The sequence below is a fragment of the Falco cherrug genome, chromosome 1 (assembly GCF_023634085.1).
Source record: "Falco cherrug isolate bFalChe1 chromosome 1, bFalChe1.pri, whole genome shotgun sequence".
Taxonomy (NCBI): domain Eukaryota; kingdom Metazoa; phylum Chordata; class Aves; order Falconiformes; family Falconidae; genus Falco; species Falco cherrug.
In genome coordinates this window covers 28,908,625-28,921,256 of record NC_073697.1, presented here as the reverse complement: position 1 = coordinate 28,921,256, position 12,632 = coordinate 28,908,625, and positions in this window count along the sequence as shown.

Below are 12,632 nucleotides of genomic sequence, written 5' to 3'. Positions count from 1 at the left end.
CTATACCAAGTCCTGCTTTGCCTGGCAGATGCAGTAACAACTTGAGGTGGTGTTATCAGAAGGTCTACTGACTTTTTTTCATCCTCTGGCTACTTAGGATCCAAACAACATTTTAAGCATAACACAAATAATGAAATTGAGCTCTCCATTTTCTCTCTCACTCCAGCCTGAAACATTTAACCTCTTCTCATTTCACATAACGAAGTTGTGACAAATCAGTGGGTAAATCTGGATGTTATAGTATTTTTTTAATTTTATTTTTAATAAAAAATTCTAAGTTACTTCAGGGTGAAGAAGACTGATCTGCTATACAGGGAACTATCTTACAATTCTAGAATATATATGGCATCTAAAATGCCTTTTAAACATCATTTCTACTTTTATTATTTCAAGAATACCAAAGAAACATTGTAAGATATGAAAATCATCATGATGTCAACAGGGATTATATTTATATATTGATTAAATAAATAAATAAATCCTATTGAAACTGTAGGTTTATACCGCCAAGAACATTTTTGAATGGGTTTTACTCAACACCTGGCATGTATATGTCTACAAATGCTGTATGTGTTACTCTTATGTTGACACTGTAAGAATTATGCTTTTACAAGCTGTTAATAACAAATAGTAAGGATCCACATCCTTTCAGCAGACTGCTAATGAACTTATTTTGTAAATTGTGTATCTGCCAAGTGGCATAACGCTGACTGTATCAATTAGTAGCATTTTGCTGAACGTCTTCCTGCAGACTATAAAAATATATCCAAGACTAGCACAGGCAAGAATTGTTACCTTTATATGGAGTGTTTCTTTCAAAATGTAACATATACATATGTACGTCAAGAAAAATTTGAGGAGTTTGTATTTTTGTTTATTCAACAGTAACCCTGAATAATTGATGAAGCTTCGCATGTTTTAAGGCATAACAGGAAAGGCAGATAAAATTCAGATTTGTTGCATTGGTCACAGGCTTCTCGTTCTTAAAAGCCATTGGAGAGTAGCCCTTTCATGGCCTTGCTATATTGTACATGGCTTTTTTTTTAAAGGATAAGAGTCAGAAGATGATAAGACATGATGGCTGATGCTGACCAAAAGCAACCTTTCATCTGGCATGCTGCAGAAATCATACCAGAACAGTTCCTATTTTTAAGGTCTTTAAAATAGTTGTTCATGCTTATAACCTAACTTCAGACTTTGATAGTATTTCATATGTTGGCTTTTCCTCTTCCACAAATGTAAACAGTTGTCTTTGAAAGAATAATACATTTTCAATATATTTGTCAACGTAGTGATTCATTAGAAATAGCTGGTATTTATTGTACAACAAAGCACGGAAACAGCAGAAAATAAGTAAATGTGGAGCCATGAAAACTACTAGAATGAACCTCTGTGGCTCTTTGAATCAAATCTGCTGCAACTACACTGTAATAATTGAAAGTCAAGATTTAAAATGTGTTAGCTTTTGGAGGTTTTTTCCTGTTTCTTCCTTACCTTCCCCTAGTAAGACAGAGACTTGAACATGAGGGAAAATCTATATTTTAATTTATTACTTTTGTTACACTCTCTCTCTGTAAAATTCCCACTCGCACTCACTTGAATAAGTGAAAAGTGATCAAGCAGGAGTGTGGAGGGGAGTTATTGAGACTATGGCTGCTGAGAAGTGGTGTATACTCTGTCACTTTCCTTAACATACAGGCATCAGGGAAGAAGGTAGGCTGTTGAAGCCTGGTAGACTAACTCCATCATGACATGCATTGGAAAAGTAGATCTTGCTCTTCTCTGAAGTCTGTCAACTTAATCAGCTATTTATTTTGCAAATGTTCTGAGATTGATCTGCTTACAGAAAAGTTTGTTAAGTTTATTATGAGTGTCATCACTATATTGTCTAGACCCTAGCAAAATTAGTTCCATTAAGAGTATAAATATGCTGACATACATTATATCTCTTATCGCTACTAAAGATAGTATAAAGACATGGTAGCAAAGACTTGTCGCTGAGATATTTACTTACAGGTTCACATAGAAATACCATGGCCATTTCACCACCTCTTCACTCCTATGAAGTCCTAACTTTATTAGAGAATATTTAGTTTGTGCTTTCTGTCATTCAACATTAAGGGGAAAGCTTGCCCTGCCAATAAAATACCTTAACTTTTCAATCTCAAGCTACTAATGGGAAAAATTTGGGGGAAAAGTAAGATTATATCTTCTGTACTTATCAACTTGTTGAAAAACATCCATGCACATGAAGTTTATTTTAACCACATATAAAGTATCGATCATATTTTTAAAATTTAGAAAGACATCTTACTTATTAATATTTTTGTTTTCCAAGCCATACAAGGAACGATTTTATATATAAACATACGACTGCATATATAAAATTTTAATAATGAGTTTTAATTTCCTGTTGTTGCTGTATAAGGTAATTTCCTAATATGTAGCAAAATCCATCTGAGAAACCACTTTTTAGGTAATCACTTCTTTTGAGTAGACACTCTGATGGACCTCTAAATTCACTAGTTTTGATTTTTATTAGAAGTCTCTCTCTTCAAGTGATTGTTAATTGTCCATTACTGTACTATCTTCAAACAGTATTTTCATCAAATTTCATGTTGCACTGGTATTTGGTATCGTATCTTCTGCTTGTAATTTAATTTGAGGTCTTTGCTCAGTAATCTAATAACTTGTATGTAAATGTAAAAGAATTTTTGAATGTTAAATGTGCTTATTCAAGTGTCTCCACTTTAATCACATTGGATTAAAGCATCAGAAACTTAAACATCTTTGAGCAATGAAATATTACTTTAAATTGAACCTTATGTTCTAAAATGTGTATTCAGTCATAGCAGTGGTGAATGTGGGTATCTCTGTGGTGACTATCACTGGTATATTAAGGAGTATGTGTGCATACATAGATAAGTACTATGCATGTATATTACATACATATAATGATGACTGATGATAGTGCCTATAACCTGAATGTGAATGATTCTGATTGAAATACATAGTAGGATTTTTTTAAATGATGCTCAAAGGGAAAGTTAAAGCTACGAATTAACCTATCTGCCCAAATACAGTGACACTGTTAGAAGACTTAGCTTATCATATCTCCTGTCTACTAACCAATTAAAACTGTTAAGTCAATAACAACAACCTTTTGTTATGGTTAGGAGGATATGGATCTGTGAATAATGAAACAACATAAAAATTAAGGTATAAATCATAAAAATGACGTTATAAATATACAGAACTTCATGACATAAATGATAGATTAGAACATTTTCTTTCTGATTCAGCATGGGAAAGCACATCCAGAAACTCAGTGCCAGTAGAAAAAGCCCTAATATATAGTATAATATATTTTCTTTCATACTTCTCAAAAACCAAAATTCTTGAACTTTTACACTATGCTAATAAAACTGTGTTATTGAATACCTGATATTCCAATACCAATCCTTCTTAATGGGAATAATCCAATAAGCTGTAGTATAAATAATTATATTTTATAAGATAATTTGATACTATCGATATTCTACGTTTCAGCATTTACACCACTTCTTAAAATGAAATACATTTCTAAACAACAGAATTCTGTATTCTTATGGATTAACTTTCTACAGGAACTGATAAACCAGGGTTACCAGTGGTCATTGCAAAAACTGTGTAGCAATTCTCAGGGAGGTGATTAACCTTAGAACAGTAGTCAAACTTAAAGTACAGTTAATAGCTACGTCCCTATTGAACATATTTTCTTGAAACCAAGCTTTGCTTCTTCTTACTATTCATAAACCTTCTATTGTCTGTAATTACTTTCTAAGGCATGCAGGTGTGATTGAAAGGCACCTATGCCTTGTTCCAGCACCATAGTAACTGTGAGACCTGATCAGTCAATGTTTGCAAAATCCATTGAGATACTTGGCTGAAAGATGGTGTTGCTATACAAATTTGTATTCTTCGTTCTTATTCTCATATAATGCATACAGAAGAATAACGAAATCCAGTAATGAAACAACAGAAGTACTTCATAATGTCATTACTGTAAAATTTTGTAGTGTTTTGGTGGCTTGATTCCTTCTTGCTTAGTTATTTTTCCACAGTAATTGGAATTCAAGTTTACAGTGAACTAATTCTCCTGAGTTTACTTAGCAGGATTTGTGTTCACAGCCACATACTGTAGTTTTCATTAAAAGGACAATGATAAAAGTCATATGTTATCTTGAGTTTTGAATTTTGCACATAATAGAGTGGCACAAATCCCATTACTCAAGCAACATCTGCCCTTGGTCCCTTAATCAATATCTCCCATATCATTCTCTTCCTGTAAATCTTCAAAGTGTAACAGCTTGTGACTATTCTAGGGGAATACAGTCTTTCCCTCAGGCAACAAGATAATTTAAGGCCCCCTCATAATCTATTAATTGCCAAATATCTTCTGACTTGCTGTATGTATCTCTCCTGATTCAAGAAGCTACATCGTGGTTTTCAAGCAGTAAGAGGTCGCCAAAGAGGAAAGACAGTAAAGACAGAAAATCCAAAATGAAACAAAAACCCACAGATTATGAAAATGGCATTTACTTGCCAAGTGATGAACCAAAGATTTATCCAGGCAAATTAGCTGGTGCTGAATAATGAATATTCAAAATCTTAGCTAGCAGTAGACAAGTACCCGCTAGTAGGGGAGCTTATAGCACTCCATTAGCTGGCAGATTTATACTAATGGTGGCCAACAACACAAAAGATAACCAGAAGTTAAAACAAATGAACAAACAATGAAATAAAACCCCATCTTGAATCTAAAATGCCTAAAAGAGTCAGGCAGTCTTTTACAGGGGATAGATGATGCTCCCTTTATGAATCAAAAATTTTACACAATTTTTTAATATTTCCGTTCCAGTAAAATGCCAATATTGATCTGTTTAAGAATTAAAGAAAAAAAAATATCAATGGGGAAATGGTAATTAAAAAAGTATTAAGCATTCTAATGCAAAAAAAAGTTTCATCTGGAATAAGATCACAACCTAAACATTTAGTTATGAGTCATACTTCTACCCACCTGTCTTATCATGCAAGAATACAAATACATGTAATTTTAAAAAATGTTATTTCCTCATAGTTGTGCAACCTAATCTAACTAGCATGGGTAGTAATAAAAATGAATGTGTGGTTTTCAAATGTGCTGATCATCGGAGTAAAAACATTCCAGAGACTATGGTATGTACACAGCTGTCTAATAAACAACAATGACCATAATGCTGTATCCACACTGTTTAAGCTTAAAAGAATCTCATGCTATGTTGAGAAGTTGCCCTCTAAGCTTTACTAGCACTGAGGAGCTGACCAATGTTATAGCCTAATTTTGGCATTGTTTGTAGTGCAGCACAGTAAATAAGCTCCCCTCTGATTATGCCTAAATGTAATACTGCTATCCAGCCATAATAAATTGTATGAAAGCATGCATGTATGTATGTATAAGTATGAACTATGTTATGGGTGATAATTTTTATTTTTCATGCTGGAGAAAAAAAAAAGCATTTCACAATGAGGGTAGTGAATCACTGGGACTGGTTACACAAAACTGTGGAATCTCTGTTCTTAGAAGCATTAAAAAATAACTGAATATGATCCCTGAGAAACCCATCTCACTTGATTCAGCTTTTAGCAGGAGGTTGGACCAGATGACCCCCCGAGTTCCCCTCCAAATTAAGCCTAGGATGCTTGGAGTGTATGCAAATCATTGAAACTTTTTCCCTATCTGACATCTACTGCATTCATGTCAGCCTCTGGTATAAATAAGGAAGATGAAAATCAGTGCCTGCTACAAAACACTCAAGTAAATTCAGCCCTCCTTCACTATATCCTGAGTCACTAGAACAGATGAACTGTTAAAATTGTGCCCCTTTCCACTGTAGAGAATAACTTGGTGAAAACAGAAACACTAAATGGTACAGAGATCTATGAGTTTGGTCATTCAGAAATCCACCAGAGGTGAACAGAACTTTGAAAACCAGTTCATCCTTAAGAATGGAGGGGAAAATCAGGGCCACTGCTTCCAAAAGAAATCATTAGATGTATGTTGACAGCAACTTTTTAAAGTATTGCACACACAAAGAACTGTATGTTTTTCTCAGAGACCAATGATATGCTTCTAATATCTGCTACTAAGCAAGAAAAGTATCTTTAAAAATATATGCACTAGATGTGCATTTACATAGTCCTCATTTACAGTAGGGCATTTTAGAAAAGTTATCTAGTAGTGCTATTTATTGCTACATTATCTGAATACAACAACATGAGCAGCCTAAATACTGACAACAGTTTTAAAAGCTGTTTTCAGCATCACATTAAATTTGCTTCTAGGACACATTGATAAAACAAGTGACAAAAATGTGTTTGTAACTGATTGTTCATGTGTGCCAATGCACAAACAACGTTTACATATTACAATATATAATAACATTGTTAATTATAGTTATTAGTCTAATCAGCTACTAAATGGATCTCTGCTTAGTTTCTGCCTCTCTATATGGGGAGCATAGACAGCACTGCAAAGACATTCAAGCTTGTCTCAGAGAGTCTCATGTATTCACTTTTAGGAGTATAGCATTTGGCAGAAATATTAATCTAGGACCCTGGGGAGGAACAGCCCCAGGCACTGGCATAAGCTGGGGGCAGCCCAGCTGGGAAGCGGGTTTGCAGAAAAGGACCCAGGAGTCCTGGTGGACAGCAAGTTGAACATGAGCCAGCAGTGTGCCCTTTGTACAAAGAAGGCAAGTACTATCCTGGACTGCATTAGGAATCTTGTGAGTGGGTCAAAGGTGAGAGCTGGAGCACTGTGTCCATTTCTGGGGTCCCCAGTAAAAGAAAGATAGGGAAACACTGCAGCACCCAGCAAAGGGTCATGAAGAAGATGAAAGGACTGAAGCACCTCTCCTACAAGGAAAGGCTGAGAGAACTGCCCCTATTCAGCCTGGAGAAGAGAAGCTTCAGGGAGGACCTTAAAGGATATAAAGAAGGTGGACCCAGGATCTTTTCAGTGGTGCCCAGTAACAGGACAAGAAGCAAGAGGCACAAACTGAAGCTCGGGATCTTCCATCAGGAAACACTTTTTCACTGTGAGGGTGACTGAGCACTGGCACAGTTTGCCTAAGGAGGCAAATATCCTTGGAGATATTCAAAAGCTGCTGGATGTGATCCTGGGCTTTAAGTGACCCTGCTTAACCAGAGGTCCCTTCCAAGCTCTGTGGTTCTGTGAACCTCAAAATGGCAAGTTAATAGTTTATTAGCTCTATACAGAGCTAATAAACTTTGCCTTTCAGTAAAGGTGAAGTGCATCTGAGGTGCCTGTCAAAGAAATTAGTATATTGAACAATATTTTTTCTGCCATCCCTCTTGGCAATATGAAGTCTGTCAGGATCTGAACTCTTACTCAGAGACACAAACCACCTGTTAATATTCCTGTCTAACTTCCACAGATAGAGATGTTTGGTCTTTCTGTTGCCACACTCTGATGTTAACCTGTAATTACAGCAAACACTGAAGACATGAATTAAAAAAGTAAAACTTTTGCCAATTTCTTCTAATTTTGGAAAGTCCTAGTTTGAATATGACCATTAATTTCAGACAAATGTTTATTTTGAAGTCTCCTGTTTGGCATATGCAAGGTAGATAGAGCTTGTGAACTTTTAGGAACTTTTTGGATATTTTGAAGGTGTCACAGTTCAGTTATATCCTTATCCCACTGAAGTAAAGTGATCACTGCTCTTGTTAGCCATTCTTGTTATAATGCTTACGGTATAGTTTCATTAATTTGTATATTTGTAATCTAAAAATTAAATGCTAGATTTGTAAAATCTAAATTGTGTTTTGCCTCTGGTTTTATTTCAACATGAAATTTTGGAGCAGGAAGATTCTAGCCCTGCCCATAACATCAGAATCAGAAATCTGTCTCACACAAGGTCTTCTAAATTAATACAGAGCTCTCCTTGGCCATACCTGGCTATCCAAGAGGTGTTACTCTGCTATCCATTTCCATGTACTCTAGTTTCAAAGAGTTTTGGAATTATGCCAGAAACTATCCGTTCTGAGTGCCACTTTTTGAAGTCACAATACTCTTTCTGATAGAATGCCAGACTAAATCCTGTTGGACATTGTAGTTCTTGCCGTTTAATTTCTGTTTTGACTCTGCCCCTTACTAATCCCTCTAACAGAATTCATTATTTATTTCTGAATATATGGATAAAAATGCAAATGTATGTGTAGCTATTCCATTTTAAATTGTTTTATCTTCAACATTTATCTTTAATTGTTTGGGCTGAACCTGAAGTGCTTTACATATACTGTTTCTTGTAGAAGTATCCCTCAATTAAGCTGTGTGTTCTCATATTCATCACTGTCTTAATTGTTTCTAGATGTACTCTAACATCACAGTGTAATGTGATCCAAAAGCTCAAATACTAGTCTGTTCCTCTATTCTACATTACAAAACACAGTTTAACAATATGAGCTGGCTCTAATTTCCAAAGACATTTTATAAACCCTGGTGTTCAACCTGAATTATGGGTAATGCTGTAGTATTTTAGTTGCATAGCACATGAATATTATTTCAATTATTTTTACAAAATGTGTAAAAGATTTCAGAATTACAAGAATGGTTATGTTGAACATACACTGCCAAACAGATCTGACCAATATTTAATACAGTGTAATAAAACAGTTTGATAAAATGCTGTAAAATATTATAGTATAGCTGTGAAATTCTAGAAATCCTTTAGCTATACCAAAATAAAATTCTAAAAATATTTTGACAAATTATCTTTGAATAATACAGATTTTTAAAAATCAACCATTCAAAATTTTATTGGATTTACAATATCTGGTTTTTCAATATTCTTGTTATTTATTTACACATAATTCTGTGGCTAATTTAAAATTTGAGTTTAACTTTGATTGCATTATTCTATACCACTGGTTTTAAAATTCCAAAATGTGAGTTTCTTCATCTTAAAAGAAACAGAAATCCTAAGCAAAAATTAAAGAATTAGAAGCCAATGACCGTTTGTTCTATAGCAGGTCTTTTCTCTAAAATTGCTACAGTTATACACAGATATGCACGTAGACCCTAAAAGTAGACCATTGTGGTTGCTTTTTGTTGCTTAATTTAGGAAGACCACAAGACTTCTAATAATAAATATTCTAATATATAATCATAAATACTCTAAAAATACATATAAATAAACTTTATAATAAAAATAATTGTTTCAGTGCAAATCTGAAATATCCTGACCACCATTTAGTTTAGTTCATCTAGAACCAAACCATCAATGAAGTGATTTGTTAATATACTAAGCATGATCCTGCACAGTGGAAGACAGTATTTCAGTATTTTCCTGAACTAAGTAATTCCACAGCAGCAAGCTGCCTAGAACACAACTGCACCTCAGGGTCTTGATGCTTTTGCCCTTTTTCAGGGTACAGATTTATCCAAAGCCCCAGTGTGATTTCTTTGACAGATCTACAGCTCTGGGTGGCAGCTACGCACAAACAATGCTTCAGCTTCTTTTCTTCTGAAAGCCACACAGAAAAATGATGTGGGGTTCTAGTTCGTATGAGAATTTGTGTTTACTTTCCATAAATAATATTTAAAGAACCTTGGAAATAAACCTTTTTTTCAGTTAATGTTCACTGGCTATGAATAATGGGAACTATAAGCATGACTCAAGTGAATACATAAGTTTAAAGTAGAATATTCATAAATATTGTTTTCAGCTCAATTTTACCTACTTATGTCATCTATAGGCAAATTCAGTGTACTGCTACTACAGATGGAGTACCCAGCCTTCACAAGTGTTGTGCAATAAAACTTCAGTATGATACACAGATTAAAAAGAACTATTCAGTCTTTAATGTGTGAACTAAGTAATGTAATAATGAATCCATGGTGACCATTCAACACGAATTTTCAGAAAGAACAGTTTATTTGCTTCATAAAAACCTGTGAAGCATTCAGATTGAATAACGTAAGCAGAATGCTCCAATATAAATCTTCTTAATTTACATCCAGGGCTTCATTATGCATGTTTTATAGCACTCCACAGAACTTTAATTTACAGATTTTTGGAACTTTACCAACCCCAAAGAAGTGCTAAAGATGCCTGTTGGAGCATTTAACCAAAGTAAGTCACTGGAGATTTCCTTAATGAGTACAGAATTATCATTTATTTGCATTCTTAGTAGATTTAAAGCAGTAAGGCCTATTAACAAGATAACGGTAAATGCTATTTGAATGTTAGTCTTCAGCAAACTATTCACTAAAATGAATAATTCAATGTACAAATTTCATAGTAGGTAACTAAATTGAGCCAGCATTTGCTCAGCTCATTTAGGTAAGTAATTTGACTCAAAATGGCCAGTTACTGAACAATGTGCAGCTGAACAGACTCAAGCAAGTAACTCTAATAAAAACTCTAGAATGCATCTCTAGTCTTCATTGACCTTTACTGTTAATTTTCCTAAATATAGAGCAGTATGTATAGAATGAAATAGTAACTTGCCATTACAACCTCTGTATATAATTAAGAATATTTCTGCTGATGAAGGCATATCAGTGAATTTGGTAGTTTTTTTACAAACCTGACCACCAAAAAAATCTACAGTCTAACTATGCATTACACTTCTAGAGATTGGAAATGCTCAGTCTTCATTGCAGTTCCAGAAGCTACAGTGATTTTTAACATCTTGGGATAAGGAAAACTTTGATTTAAGAACATAAAAACTGACATTTGTTGATGGGGCAACAGTTACTTCAATTACAATATTTAATATGAGTATACATGTTAGTGAAATAAACATCTCTGACCACATGCGTACTGAACTGACTAGTGTTTCTTATGCTACTCATAGCTGCGCAGCTCATTTCCATTATGAGCTGGAGAATACATTTACCACAGCAAAAGAGCAGTTGCTTAGAAAACTATTAAAATTAGAATGAACTGGGCAGCATTATGTGTTATGTGGAATTACCTGTATTTCTGGATCCCACCAAAAAAACTTTATCATATTACGTTTTGTTTCTCTCTCCAAAACATAAATCCGTATAATTTAACTATTTACTCAAAACAGTAACATTTTTTTCCTTCTTAGAAGAGTAAGTTTTAGATTACACTGAAAGTAGGAGATGCAGAATATCTAGTGGTCAGGTCCCAACGTGCTCCAAAGTAGCACTGAGACAAAAATGCAGATAGGTTGATTTGGATTTTAGTTGTTATGTTTTGTTTGGTTTGGGTTTTTCTTTTCAGACTTCACTTTTTGCTGTACTGAAACTTTTGGCTCTTAAGCTCTCAGCAGTGCAAATCCAGACAACAAGTTCATGAAACCAGGAAAAGACAGGGATTTGGTCCTCATTTTTCTACAGGGCTTCAAAGCAAGCAACAAAGACCCCACAGACTCCCCATTAACAAAATCATCAGCTAATTTAAGAAGCATTTCTTTGTCTTGATCTATCCTACTGCACAACAGTTCTGTATCTGAGGTGGTACAACTTGAATTTATACTCCACAGCAGGTGTAGCTTCTGGTATTTTAGTCCAGATTAAGCAGCTGATTAGAAGACAGCACAGCTCTTTTCCTATTTGTATACCACCAGTACCTTTAAAGGAAGGTAGGGTATTGTAAACATTGATGTCCCAGTCTTACAGGCAGCTGGGACAAAACCAGCAGCTGGGTATCAGATTGCAAAAGGTGCCACAAATTGTACTTGCCATTCAGTATATACCCAGTCACTGTGACAAACACTCAGGTCTCATGTCAACTTTTAAACTGTTACATTCCAAAACTGACATTATTTTTTAAAATTATATGGCTCTACATACACTGCATATCCAAATGTAAATCCCTAAAAACCACAAAAGTTGATGCAAGAAGATTTACTTGCTAATTCAAGGATATTTGTCATGTGACATGTTTTGTTTTAATTTAAACATAACCCTTTTTTAACAGTGTAGAGGAATTTGAATGCAGTGATCCTTGGAGCTTCTATCACGACACATTCTGCAGGACCATGCTATGAAACTATGTCATGTAGAGGTTAAAATGTACATAAACATACAGATAGCTTTTTTTAAAAAAAACCCAAGCATTAAAAACTAGATCAGCTACTGAATATTTGCAATTTCTTTTTAGACTACTTCTATCTGTAAACAGTGGGGAATTTATGAAAAATTTATACAGTGTATAATGAACGACCTCTGAAACAGCTGATTATCATATTGTTGCTCAATAACCCTACTAACATCTCCAAAGACAAATGCTGAAATATGATCACATACTTAAAGATTTAGGATACATTTAGTTATAAGGGTCATCATATATTAATATGAACATTAGGTCAGTGCATAGTGTATATAAAGCTGGTGAAACATACCTAACTTTCACTAAGGACTGAACCTGATATATGCAATTTAAAAGTAAGCAAGGACATGGAATGAATGAAAAAAAAAAAAGAAGAAAAAAAAAACCAAACCCAAAAAATGCCTCTAAAAAAAGACAAAAAATGTTTGCAATTGTTTGCTGAAGTCTGTGATTGCAATGACTGTGAACAAAATCTCAAAAACGTGACTAAAGGAAGTAAGA